This window comes from Coffea arabica, chromosome 9c, assembly GCF_036785885.1.
Source record: "Coffea arabica cultivar ET-39 chromosome 9c, Coffea Arabica ET-39 HiFi, whole genome shotgun sequence".
NCBI lineage: Eukaryota > Viridiplantae > Streptophyta > Magnoliopsida > Gentianales > Rubiaceae > Coffea > Coffea arabica.
This window is the reverse complement of record NC_092326.1, coordinates 34,067,407-34,082,090: the sequence shown is the minus strand read 5'-3', so window position 1 is coordinate 34,082,090 and position 14,684 is coordinate 34,067,407. Positions and strand designations below refer to the sequence as shown.

Sequence of the window (14,684 nt, the reverse complement as noted above, 5' to 3'; positions counted from 1 at the left end):
TACTCAAACTCTTTTGTTGACTATCGACAAATTGGTATCTTTTTATGGTATTTTGTTCCACTCCCTGCGATAATTACAAATTTTTAAAAGTGAGTAAAATCTGACAATTAATCCATATTTGGTAAGGCAATAGGGGTAATTAAATATAAAATAAATGGCAAAATTGCATCCTATCACTATCCATTTCTAGAAGGGTATGAGGCTTGATAACAAAAATATAGGGACTGTTTGGACTGTAGATTTAGTTTGCAACTTAACCTTTTAGAAAATAATTGTTTGGACTGGATAAAATAATCATTCCCCAATTTGACCCACATTGGATTCCTGCATGTCAGCAGCTTTTTGTACAAAATACTTACTACACAACAAATAATACGACCTGGCTGGCTTTTTCCAAATGTGAAGTAAAAGTAACCGTTGGTGGCAGGAGTAAAGCCATTTACTCCTCAAAGAACTGACAGGCTTCACGTGTTCCCTTCCTCTCCCATATTTTGCCCATTTTCATCTAGCTCGGAACGGTCATCAAACTTCGACCACATCCAGCCAGGTCGCATTGTCGGTGAACATTAACTTCCCAATTTGAATTGCTTGCGTTTAAGAAGGTGATGGGCTTTCATTCAGCTTCTTAATTGCAACACTCCAGCTGCGATTTGTACTTGCCACACTCCAGCGGTGATTCCGGCATGCTCTCTGGCAGGTATGTTCTTTCGATTTTCTGCCAACTATTTCTGATTAATTGTCATGCCTCAAACAGAAAAAGTGCCAAAATACTCTGCGTGGGAGTGATATGAATGTTTAACAACTTAACTTTTAAATTAAGGCTAAAGATTAGAGACTCAAAAAATAAATATTGGGCATAAATGCCATGGGTAAAATAAATATTTAGATTGGGGTATAACTCTATTAACCACCGGATTAAAGGAAGGAGGTCAGGTTTCTCGTAATTTAAGGATGTCCATGAAATAGATTTAGTACTATGAAATAGATTTAGATATCCTCAACAAGCGTGAGGCCGTGAAACTATCCTGATTGTTTTCAACTGCAGGCTTCACCAAATTTCATCTCTTCTTGTTAAAAGAGCATTAGGAGATTTATTCTGCTAATACAGTTTAGTCCAACCCCGGTGTATAATGTACAAAACCTTTTCTTACTACAATCTGGAAGCAATTCTTAGTGATATGTCGTTCATGTATGATCCAATCAGGCATTAAAGTTTATACAGCAGCAGCTGCAGCAGAAAGCTTGCGATCGTAGGAGTCCCAGACTAATAGATAAATGTATAGTCTCTTCACAAAATTTGATTACACAAGTCACTCCATTGTGTTTCTGGCCACCAAGTCATTTGGTTGAGCGTTTTGTTAAAGCATCAGCACAGTAATGACACCTGTGAACAAAAGGACAGAGATGCAGCAATTTGAGGAAAACAGAATGCATGCAAAGAACTAGATCCTTCTGAAATGAATAAGGCGACAAGTGAACTATAGATTGACAAAAGAGTAGAAAATACTGAACTTACAAAACAAAAATATAGAGAAAACAACTACAACACACATAGCATAAACAAAAATTTGAAGGAAAAAAAGATCCACCGGTAAAATACTAAATACGGAGACTTCTGAAGCACAAACTTATTGTAATTGTTGATTATAATATGAAGCATGTCAATCACTAATTCTTCAAGAGGAAGCAGTGACATATCTGGGAAAGTTCAATCTGCCAAAATATCAAGACAATCTCAAGATATCATATGAGTTAGCAGGATTCTAACTATCTATTAATGCAACTTAATGTTAACTTTATAATGGAACTTTTGTAAAGCCTCACAACATTCTATATGCATTGGAAGCTAATTGTAACCTATACAATGTCTAGGTAATCGGAGAAACAGGCAAACAGAACAAAAAACATTTAAATACAAGAATTATTATCCTTAAGAGAGATTATCTCAGCAAGTAGCTCAGGGTCTGAAAAACAAGCAGGTGTTTATCTTAAAAAGGTTCCAATCATTAATGTTTTGGCAGTCATTGTAAATCTGAACAACAACGAAAATTGTAAACTATTGACTTTGTGTATCTGATGAATAATAATTTATATGTCCACCTACTGCCACCTTATTTGTGTGTGCCGTTGTTAGCTCTTTGGTTATGACCGCTGACAAGAGGAAGAAGCCTTTTTGCGATTAAATGTCCTTCTTCCATGTCCATATGTATGGTCGAATAAATTTCGCTCTTAATTGATTTAGTCTTACCAGTTATGTATCCCATTTTGTAGCCTCACCTGTTAGCTGTACTTCCGATTGCTCCTTTCGTTCGTCAACTGCTTCCAACAACTACATCGACTGCCTGTCCACCTACGTTGAGGCAAGTCAATTCGCACTATCCCTGCTTGACCTGATTTATCCCACCTATTATTTGTCGCTTTATTTTTTCCAAAGCACTTTAAAGTATTGTAGACATATCCATTTCTGAAATACATTTTTTCCCACGCTTTTCAGCAAATGGCCTCTAGGATTCAATGGACCGATGCAATGGATGAAACTTTCCTCATAGCCTATGTTAGTTTTAGGAAAAATAACTGGTGGGACAACAGGAAATTGCTAGAGACAAACTACGACCAGTTGGCAACACATTTGGTGAGTAATGGAAGCTTGTCACTGGCCAACAGCTGCAGACTAGATTCTATCACATCAAGAAGAAATGGGACATGTTCTGCAATCTGCGTGGGATATCATCAAAAGCAGAGACCGGGGTTGGGTAGAGTGCGGACACCTACTGCTTTACTACTGATGATGAACATTGGGAAAACTTGGTGCAGGTATGGACTTTTAATCCTTTATTTGTTAATTTACTTCCTTACGATGCACATTGAATGCTTAGTGCTGCAATAGAGGAATTCCCATTTCTGGAATTTTGTTAATAGTTGCACTGTTTCGAATTCCTATTGCTGCCACTGCTGCTATTTATTATTTTACTTTTGGCGGATAGTCTTGGTGAGGATAGTTTTTGCTATTAGCTGATTCGATGCTTAAGTAGATGTGTCTTGGTGATATTGGCTTGTTAAAGTTTGGATTTCTGTTTGACTGTCTCCTTTGAAGCACTAGAACTGCATGAACTTGAGAGACAGATGGGGCATAACTGAAAAGTGGGAAAACTATATGCTATAAGAACTAGGCTCACCAAGTAGTTGGTCTTAACTGTGATAAAATCAAGCTATCATACACTACTGTAGGTGGTGGCTGCTACTACTTGCATAAGAATTTCCATACGTGACTACTTGGGATTTGTTCGCTACTGCTATCTACTTCAACCAGATTCATCCACATTACTTCTATGGCTACAGCTCATTTTTTTCAAGTTAAAAATTGTAGATTGCAGCAGCCATTGATATATAACCCCCAAATATTAAATAATATTAATGACTTCCATCATGTGAATATGTTTTTGTACGCAAAGGGCCTGTTTTCGGTAGGGGTCATATAAGAAATGACATGCACAGTTATTGTTTTGAAACCACTACCTTTGACTGAATATTGCTATCCATTCTTCCAGCATTTGTGGCTTGAAATATGCGTTTACCAATTGTATGAATGGTTCAGTAGCCATATTGTCCATATGTGTTCACTTTGCTGCCTTACAATTAGTTTTAGTCTTTATTATCTTGTGACAACAGTACATAATGGATACTAGTAGGGGCTTTAATCAACACATTTTCTGGTTCAATTTTGCCGACTCGTATATTAACTGAAATGCATCTCTATTGCATATACGAACTATCTATTTCAGTAGTTAAGTAGTATTGCACATATCTTTCCTTCGTGCTGACTACAGATTTGCATTTCATTAGTCTAATGCGGCGTATACTGAATTCAAAAAGGAGAACTCCTGCTACTGGTATGATCGGCTGACACCATTACTGCTTGGAAGACAAGCCACAGACAGCCGTGCCCAATTTGCAAGTGAGGTAGTACCATCGGAACCGCCTCGCTGTGAAAGGGCCAACACTTCTGCTAGGAGTCGGAAGGAAAAAAGTAAAGCCTCTATCTCGAGGGCCCCTGATCCAGCGAACATGGGCGACCAAGGGGATGAAGATGACGTGTACTATGTGTCGCCAGTTCCAGGGGCAGTTGGAGGTAAAAGGTCAGCGTTAAACCTAGGGACCAATGGTGAACCGGAGGGAACTAGAAGGTCAAAATCTATGAGGTCATCTACTGGTCTTGAGGATGCTATTAGCAAAATTGAAAATTACTCCGAAGTTGTACTTGAGGACAGACGGAGTAGGATGGAGTTCGAGTCCCTCTATAACGTAATCCAGTGCCAGGATATGATCAATACAACGGAGATTCCGTCGGAATGGAGAATACACGCTAATTATCATTATGCGAATAATGAAAAAAAGTGTGAGCGCGTTATATTCCTTCGAGCTTCTGCAACTAACCGATACGGCTATATTGTTAAGTTGATGCAAGAGAAAGGTTTGGCTTGAGTTGTGGCTGCTGAAAACTAACGTATTTTGAGAACTATTATTATTGTATATGTTGTTACTGAGACTTTGGAGTCAGTTACTCTTTACTCTTTACTTGTTGGAGTCAGTTACTCTTTACTCTTTGGTGTGTATAAGCCTACCCCACGTTGGCTTTGAGAGTAGGCTTTCTGAGGACATAGAAAATAAAACATATGTATTGTCTTTAAGAGTCATGATAGGGATTTGTTTCGTGGTTACAATTTCAGATTATTTTTACCGCTATGTATAAGTAAACCGCATTTGGTTATATTTTATGTCAGATGTTTGTTGTGTTTCCTCTGGCTTTTGGTTTAATATATTCTAGGGTGCAGAACAGGACAGAAGCTCTTCATTCATCTCATTTTTTTTTTGTTTCAGTACCTTCATAACAAATGAAGTGCTAGTTGGAATGCCTGCAAAATTAAGCACTAAGGCTACTGCCGCCAGTCCAGTACCTATCTTCTTTGAGCAGCAGTGCAGACTAGAATTGCAAACGAGTCGGGTCGAGTCGAGATTTGGGCTAATCGAGTCGAGTCTCGACTAAATTTTACCAAACTCGAACTCGAGTTCGATCTCGACGAGCCGGCAATTTAAAGCTTGAGCTCGACTCGAATCAATTCGAACCGAGCTCGAGCTCGAAAAAAATAAAAATAATTATTTTATTTTTTAAAAAAATAAATAAAATAATTTTTTTCTTAATAAATAATAAAATTTTAAGGATATATATGTAATTTTACTATTAAAATAAGAAAATAAAAAATATATATATACTTAAAATAAAAAAAATACATATACTTAAAATAAAAAAAATAAAAAATATTATATATATATATATACTCGAACTCTCGAGTTGGCTCGCGAGCTAACGAGTTAAATATTTTGAACTTGAGTTTGAGCTCGATTTTGATTCGAGCCAGCTCGAACTCGATTTCGATTCGAGTCGCTCGCAAGCGGATCGATTCGTTTGCAGCCCTAGTGTAGACTGTGTGGGATGGTTCTATTTGTAATCAATAAAATAATGAATTGAATATAAAAACTAAAAAGTTGTTTACGGGAGTTTTGGAATGCAAATTTGATGAATTAAATAAAACATGAAGGATTAATTAGTTAATTCATCAAATAATAAGCACAACTTTTTGGATTAATTTCCTTTGTAAAATGATTGCTCTACAAGTACACAAGTCATATTTTTTCAACTTTATAGACCTTAAATGGCTAACTTAATAAGAAAAACATAAAGATAATTGTTCATTTTAACTATTTATGGTTATTTGTTTCCCCGATTTAGTTAAATCGATTGCAAATTTTAGCATTTTCGAGTTGTTGGCCTTCTAATGCACAAATCTTAAAGTTCGTAATCTAGCTAGACGACTAGTTTATTGGGGAATTGCTGGCCTAAATTTTTCTTTCGTCTTATCAATTTTTTATGTTGTATTTCAAGTATCGTTATTTGGGGGGGGGGAAATTAAAACTTATATCAAATATGCCAACATGTATAAATGCATCAAGAAGAAGATGAAACTTTTATTTGATAAGATTCAAAAAGTTGGAGCCACCACATGGATTTTAGGCCTAACCATCACCCAAGTGGATTAGGGCCTAAAGCAGTTATGAAAGATAATTGTTTCCTAATAAATAAGCTTAACATGTCATGGAAAGGTTTTACACCATAAACTTATAATTGTAAATCTTTAAACAAAAAATACGAATTTTGGCACAATATATATTTACAATTCATATATTATTGGCTGCTACATATCAATTTTCTTTGATTTTGCATATCTCTACATATCTCAATTCGGATATAAAAGTACTTGATACTACTAAAAATTTATTGGTCACTGCACTTTTTGGTTTGAAACCGAAATATGAGAAACTTGATCCAAAACGATAACAAAAAAATGGACCACGCCAGGAGGTCATTTGCTTCGCTCTCAAGCATAACTCTTTTGGCTAGTTTTTCTAATTCATCATAACTCACAACAGTCACTTTGACAGGGGACTTCAAAGAACAAAGCAAAAATTAGATCTTGCAAATGCACTTTCATATTTTGTGGGCCTTCAAAATGTTTAGATGCTTTTCAAATTCAAGCAAGTGCTAAAGCAATGGTACAACGAGGTGACCACTAAGGAGCAACTTCCACTAATGCTTCTGCTTTGTTGCTGTGCCTATTTCCCTACGCCACTAATGCCTACTGCCCTTCGCAGTTTTTATACCCATAGGGAGGCTGTTCAAGTGTAAAATGTATGCTTGAGCGTGGCTGAAATAATTCGGACCTTGGGGCCAGGCTGAAATAATTAGTTCTATGGGGCCAGACTCCCTACCAAGCATAGTGGAGATAGGTTTTATACGTTAGTGATTTTTGCTTTTGCTGGTCTACAGAAGTCTGAAAAGTAGAAGTGTGATGAACTTGTATGTTTCCACTTGCAAATATTCAGGGACTTGTCATGTCTGCAGGTATGCACTAGCACTTATACATGTGTACTACAGGGGTCACAAATTGTGGAAATACATGTGCTAATCTGCATCCCAAGACCTGTAGACCAAACATATCATACCACCATAAAGTGAAAATTGCGGTGGAAGTTTTTATGGTAGTACGATAACCCAAATGCATCGCAATGCAGATCAGCCATTCACCCCAATAAATATATCATACTACCTTAAGAACTTGCAGAGCACCTCGCTACTCCAAAAATCATAAGAACGAAAAGTTCGAGGCACCTTACCAAGACGAATAGTCAGCCATTTCTCCTCCCAAAGTAGCGTTACAGTTGATTGTGTACGTGCTTCTCTGTGTGGACAGATAGTGTGGCAAACTGTTCTGTACGTGGTGTGCCAGTGGAAGCGAGGTAAGTAGTAGCGGTCTCTTTATAATAGTGCAATCTAAATTCATTTCTGTGGTTATTTAGTTCATGTATAGGAATCGTTTATACTCTCATTTAATGCATTGTACATGTATCGTGTAAAGTGATTCATATTTTCATGTTCAAAGTGATATCAGAACAAAGTGGCAGTTATTTGAGGTATTACGATTCAAAGTAGCAGTTAGAAGTTATAGCTATGGCTGGATAATGAGATAGATCTTTTTGTGGTAGTACGAATCCAACTTTTAATTTATAAGTCTTTTTTTAGGTGGAACTTGCAGTGCACTACTACGTTTGTACCCACTTGGTTAGGAAATAAAGAAGCATGATATAGCATTTGACTAGAAATCTTTTAAGAACTAACTAGATCTTATCAATTTGAAGATGAACTGATGTCATCACGGGCTCCGTATTGCTTACGTGCTGAATTAGAGTACTATCTTATGCATGTGAAATTTAACGAACTGACTTGAAATAACTCATCCCCCGCCCCCTCCTAACATATAAATTTTATAAAATTCTCTAGTCTCTATTGTCCCGTGCACAAGTTAATACAATTATAGAGCTGTTTTAAACTAATTTTGGACGTACCTAAAATTAGTTACGAGACTATTTCAAGAACAAATTCTTCTTAAATTAGTTTCTAAACTTATTTTAGCAAGAAAGAGCCTTCCGCGCATAGATTATTTGAGTAATTATATTGAAAATTACCGTGGCTCACTTTTTGAACTTGAATATTATTTCAAATTTATTTGAAAGAATTTCACTTCAAATGCTAATCAGAATATGACCTTCTTGAAAGCTAATTAATAATCTTAGAAGAAGAAAAATTTTCCGTTGGTGAGGTTGGTAGGAAAGGATTGTCACATTACTAAATTATTAACAATAGTGATATGAAAGTCATATTGCTAACGTATGTTGAATTCCATAAAGCTACTCTTGCTTTCATTTAATTGGTGTGAAACAAATTCATAGACTCTGATGGGACGTTTATGTACAATTTCATACTTTAAGTTAAAGACATTTTATGTCTAGTATATACATTTTAAATATGTATACGAACACATATATAAACAAATTTATGAAATTAGATATACACACATGAACACACATATGTAAAAATATATACAGATATATACTCAGATATCATGGCCTGGAACAATTGCCGTGGTGCTAGGGGACGCAATTCGGATCGCATGAGACAAGACAAGGAAGATGAGGCCTTACTTCTTATGAGTGCCTCGTTAATGTTAATGCATTCGTCTCTTGCACATGTAACAAACAATCAACCATTTCCGCAATATGATGACTCATTCACCGATAGACAGTGGATGGAGCGATCACTCTACGGTCATCATAGACGATCAATAGGCAACATGTGTATCACGGTTGATAATTTCTTGCAACTGTCCGATATCCTTGTTTGGAAACAGTACGTTCCACACAACTACCAACAGCGTGTGCCCATACAGGAGGCGCTAGCTATGACTTTAATGTTGGTCAGCCACAAGCATACGCACCGTGTGTTGGGAACTATTTTGATCGATCCATCGAAACGATTAACCGAAATATAAAAAAAGTGCTCCGAGGCCTGTGTCTATTTGCAGTTGAAATAATATGACCGGATGACCAGACTGTAGTTCATCCACGAATTGCAAACTCAACTAATTTTTATCCATGGTTCAAGGTAATGTGAGAAAGAAGAGTATTTCTTGGCTCGATATAGTAAGTTAATTCAAAACAGATGATTATATATTTTGCATGAATATTAGGATGCCGTAGGAGCGATGGATGACACCCACATCCATGCTTGTCCTTCGATAGGCAAGCAAATGGCATATACAAACCGGCACGGGTTTCAATCATAAAATGTTCTGGCAGTGTGTGACCATGACATGCGCTTCATCTATGTGTATGCTGGATAGGAGGGAAGTGCACATGATGTGCGAGTATTAGAGTCTACATTAGCATATCCGTCCAATTTTCCACTGCTGCAACCGGGTAATTAATGGTCCCAATTTTTCAAGTCAATAAATGCCATGCTTTATTTGCTAAACTCCTGCTTTTATCACGTTTATTAACTGTACCAACTTTTTTAATTAGGCCAATACTACTTAGTTGATGCGGCATATAGGAATGTTCCTAGTTTCATACCCCCGTATAAGAACATGGGCCCCGAATCTCCGACAAAAACCTTGTTCAATACTCGACATTCGCAGCTTCACAATGTCATTGAGCGCACATTTGGTGTGCTGAAGAAAAGATTCAAATTTTTAAAGGGTCCGATAGATAATTTCTACATGAGCACTCAAATAACTATAGTCATTGCTTGTTGTGCGTTGCACAACTTTTTAAGGATACACCAACCGAAAGATACCCATTTTCAACGATTCGAATCAGAAGACGTGTACTCGACTGAAGAGCCAGAAGTAGTAGGGCCAGTACCTCAGCCGTTCGCATTAAACGTATCTCCTGCAGAGCTGGCGGAATGGAAGGCTGCACGAGACTACATAGCGACTCAAATATACGCAGCACGGGAGCGATGATGCCGTTAGGTGTTCATCGAATTAATCGATTTGTAATTGTTTGTAAAAGTACAATCCATGTTTGGGGTGTACTTAAAATGGCCTTTTGTTCCCACAGCTAAATTAATTTGTACCGTCTATATTAAGTATGCATTGGTTTAACCTAAATCAACCACAAAGTTAAAACTTTTAAAGTCAAAGTCAAAATTTTCGAAGTCAAAGTCAACTGAATACATTCAATAATGAGCACCTGTCCAAACGCTAATTTACATGATTTATTTACTATCCAAACGCCTATTTCAAATTTACGCAATCTTAAATAGTAAGCTAAAAATAATTTCAAATAATCTACTGTCCAAACAAACCTTAGTTTAGCTACACTTACTTATCAGAAAAGTGACGGGTGCACTGAGCACACCACATACATCGCCTTTTAAAGGGGATGCAATCTGTCTCATATAGTAGAATTAAAGCACCACATACATTGCTTGCTAAGGCATCTCACGCAACTGCAACTGTTTGAAAAGACAAGACGATCAAATTCAAATTCCCGAATGAAAACTCACATTAGCTTTGTTGAATTTGTACAACCAACTGAGAAAACTGAAACGCAAAGATGAGTCTAGCATCAATGCACGCCATATCAAATCGCCAGTTTGTGTTCGCCAGGGAAGTCATTTCATGGTCTCTAATTGTAAATATATTAGCATGTGTTTGGGTTTGGATTTGTTAGATGTTTTCAGTGTTGCCAGTGTCCACTTGCGTTCTCTATGATTCCAAGTGATGGAATAAGGCTGCCACACTGAGGCAGGACCGTGTCTCTCCTTTACATTGTCCAAATTTAATAATGCAGACTTCTTACCATATTCACAAACGATTCGGGAGATAAGCAAATTGTTGGAACTACCTGCAATGGGGCAACAACATGGGAGCCTATACTTTTATTTATTCTGTTGCATGATTATTGCCGTTAAAATGCACCACATAAAAGCATTAGGTAAACAAGTATAATGATAGAGATGTATCATTGGGCAATCAAATAACCAATTGCATGTCCCAGGACCAATTCTCCCAGGACTAATTACTTTATACTTGAAGTTTCGTAACAAACATGCAGCAATCATTCATTAACTAACTTGTGCATTTCATCCATATTGTCCATGATTATTGGTCGTTAATTAGATTTATACTTTTCAGATAGTGACATTACAACAAATAGACTTGTTAGAGTTGAAGTATCCAGCCATCACTTCAACCTAAATTTAATCTTGATGGGTTGGGTAGTACGGGGGAGGGAGTGTAAGTGAGAGGTCTCGGATTCAAGTCCTCCTGTTTACACTAAAAAATAATAATAATTTAGTTTTTATTTTTGATAGGATGGTAGCCAAGAATGAAAGGCCGAATCTTTTATTAAAAAAATAAGAGGTAAATGTACATAGGTGAACCAAATGATCAAGTGCCACATTTTTGGTAAGATAGTACAAATGCGATTGACTCAAATGTTCTCACACACCACACATGAAAAAACCCGTTCAGTCAATGCACATGCGACAAGCCATTAGACAGTGAAAAAAAGGTAAATGAAGGACATGCATTGGTTTTGATCTAATGTTCTCCAGTATCATTCTAGGGGGTAATGTCCAATGAATTCAACCAGTATTCCTGAAGCTGTCGATTAAGGCATAGAAACGTCTTTCTCATCTTGTCGTCCTCAAGATTCAGCACATCAGTTACCTTTCTCCCAGGGTGTGCACCTTCAAAAGATTCAATGACTTGAGCTCCCATGCTAACGACGAATTTTTCAAATTCACATTCCCGGCAATCTTTAATCTTGAGTTTAGCTGAGGCTAAGTTGGTCAGCGACGTTGCACACTTGAAGAACGGATTATTATCTTAGCTCCTATTGGACTTGCTTTCTCGGGATCCTTGCATTGAGCTTGTACCCCCTTGACTGCTAGCTGGTTGCTTGCCAGCCAATTTGGAATCGTGGTGCATGTGTGCGTCCGACTCAAGGACATACGTGTCATCGTCTAGATTTGAGAAAGACCGGCCTACAACAAATAGAGCTTGGTGTTGCCTTATGATTTGGGATGGCGGAACTGTAGAAGAATGCGCTTGGCTCCCAATGGTGGTTTTTCCTTTCAAGACCTCTGACATAGCATATTTGTCAACGCACTGACAATATCTAAAGTTCTTATAATTCTGATTTTCCTGTATATAAGTTGGAAACAAATTATGGAAGTTTAAGGCTCAAATACCATCCAAATATATATCATATTTGGCGTAGTACCATTACTACTCTGACTACAATAATAGAAAACAACAAACAAGAAATAAGACTTAGTTGTGGACTAAAATAAGACAGAGCAAAGCCGCCAGTGGAGTGAAAGAAATAAAAGCGAAACAACAACTTATCCATGGAAAATGGTAAAAAAAATGTTCATGGGAGGTGGGTTGCTTGGTATACTTGGACCCTCAAGTGCTAACATGCAAATGCCATGCTAGATAGTTGCACATTAATGTGAATTCTGGGCATACTCTAGTGCTGCACTTTGCTGTACAAGTGTTCCACTTAATAGATATTTATTGAAGGCAGCACAATGCGGTGTATATAGCTACAAAAAGGCAGCAAACTTTGGGTGAATGAAGACAAATTTTCCAGCTTCTTAGAGTTGAGGCAATGTAGTAGCTAATCACCCATACCTCTGATTATTGGTGTAGCAAAAAGTACAATTACTAAGACAGGCATGAAATGTAGGAATTTATTTTGTTACTACATGATAGGTGGCAATATATAGGTGGAAGCAATAAGTCACATGAATGTATATTAACACCAGAATAAAGAAATACATGCCTACTTTAAAAGTAGCCACTAGGTCATGTTCCCCCCAACTATTTCACCTTTTTTATTTTAGGGAGATGTGACCACCTATAACCAAACATTGGAAAGTACTGGACCAAATATATCAACATATCCAAAGAATAACAGTCGTATGTACCCATGAAGTAACGTAGCAACAAAAGGAAGATATACCAAATTGTAGATTAGGCAGATGAACAAAAGTAACAATTATCAATACTTGTTTGGTTAAGAAGAAACAACAACATAATTATCATTTGCAAATTATTCCATTGCGAATCATCCAAGAAGCACCTCCTGTTCGCATCCTATCCAATGCGAGTTTCAGATGATAAACGTAAACCCTTTAACTTGGCATATACATGCCAAATTCTTTTCAATTGAGTGAACTTTGAATGGTAAACACTCCAGCCATACAGCTGGCTCCAGGTTGCATTAAGGTGTGCAGCCAATTTCATCCAATTCACTTCGAATGCCATGTTTGAGTACTACTCCCCACTCTTTCTCCACTCAACGTAGGTCATGCAGAGCAAAATCTCCATATTTTCATCCCAGTAAGCTTTTGGAATGCTGTGGTCTCGAAGCATTTGTTTTGCATGACGAAGTTGGCAGCAGTCCAAAGAATGAGGTAATGATTAGTGGGAAACATGGGAAGCATTGAGGCAGAGCAAGGCATATGGAGAGAAGTGGTTAATACAACAAAATCATTTGGGGTATAAGTTACAAATGGAAAAAAAAAATTTGTACTAGCATCGATCCATATCACAAAAGTGGCATGGAATTTGGGTTCCATTTTCAGGGGTGGGATTGGAAGTAAAAAACGGGGGGCTTGCCAGAATAATGAACTTACTCTGAAATAGTTCACTAGACACTCGATATAGTCATTAGAGTCCATAACAGAGTTGACAAAAGAAATCTCAGAACTTCTAGCAAGAGTGGTTGGTCTAGGCAATGACTTCCGGTGTTTGTTGGGCATTTATCGAATATTCAAGAACCAACAGTAGCTCATAGTATGGAACACCTGAACAAGCACACTACAAATACACGGATAATATGGGGAAGCAAGAAATGATTGCTAAGCTAATTGGCCGAGCAATTAGCTTTGGTAATACATAGGACGTACAATAAAATTGGTGGTGCTACTATAGTCTCACCATAACAGGGGAAGAAATGAGTTATAAGGCGTTAAGAGTTCTAGAAATTTATTGTCAGCTATAGTGCAGCCAAACACCTAATTGACCAAAGGAATCGGAAAATAGGGCAAACAACCACAATTCATGAACACGGTTGTAGGATAGGGAGGAAAATTCTAACCTTAGCAGCAGCTCGACAACATGCAAATCCTTGGCAACCAAACCAACCTTGTTGGAGTTTCACTAAATTTGTTTTGTTTGCCGCTATAAAAGTTGAAGATAAGATGCGGAGGCCGAACAAATTCAGGCAATCTTGGCCGAGAATCTATGACTACAATTGCTTCAAGCAAATATATATATATATATATATACCAATCCACAATCGGATACTTGAACTCTTCAGTCCCCCTGCGCGCAGCTTCTCACAAAAGGGGCTCAATGTAGATTAATCTGGAAATGCTCAGAGGGGATAAGAAATTTGGAGGAGATTTTAGATGAACAGCAAGAAAGGAATTGAGATGGGAATGTGCACGGGACACGATGCCTTTTTTCACGACCCTTCAGAATGTTTGGTATGTGTAGATATATTCTCTCTCTTCTTGAGAGCTCCTCTCTCTAAAAATTAGAGCCTTTCCTCTTCACTTGAGAGTTCTGGCTCCTCTTTCAGTAGGAGAGTCATATAATAGTTTTAGCCATTGTCCCGATCTTGCCCATCTGTTCACTGTCTTCCTCAACTTTTAGTTGCCCATGTTTTCTAGAGCTGTTTGTTCGGTCCTTGAAGTTTTAAGCTTTCGCTGG

General features: G+C 37.4%; 1 long non-coding RNA gene across 1 annotated transcript; it reads left to right on the top strand.

Moving 5' to 3' along the window:
• The first annotated feature begins 392 nt into the window (after positions 1–392).
• Positions 393–4,777, top strand: LOC140014376 (uncharacterized). The gene is made up of 4 exons (XR_011821150.1): positions 393–697; positions 2,272–2,360; positions 2,495–2,814; positions 3,844–4,777. It is a non-coding gene; the product is annotated as an uncharacterized lncRNA (long non-coding RNA).
• Positions 4,778–14,684: the final 9,907 nt, after the last annotated feature.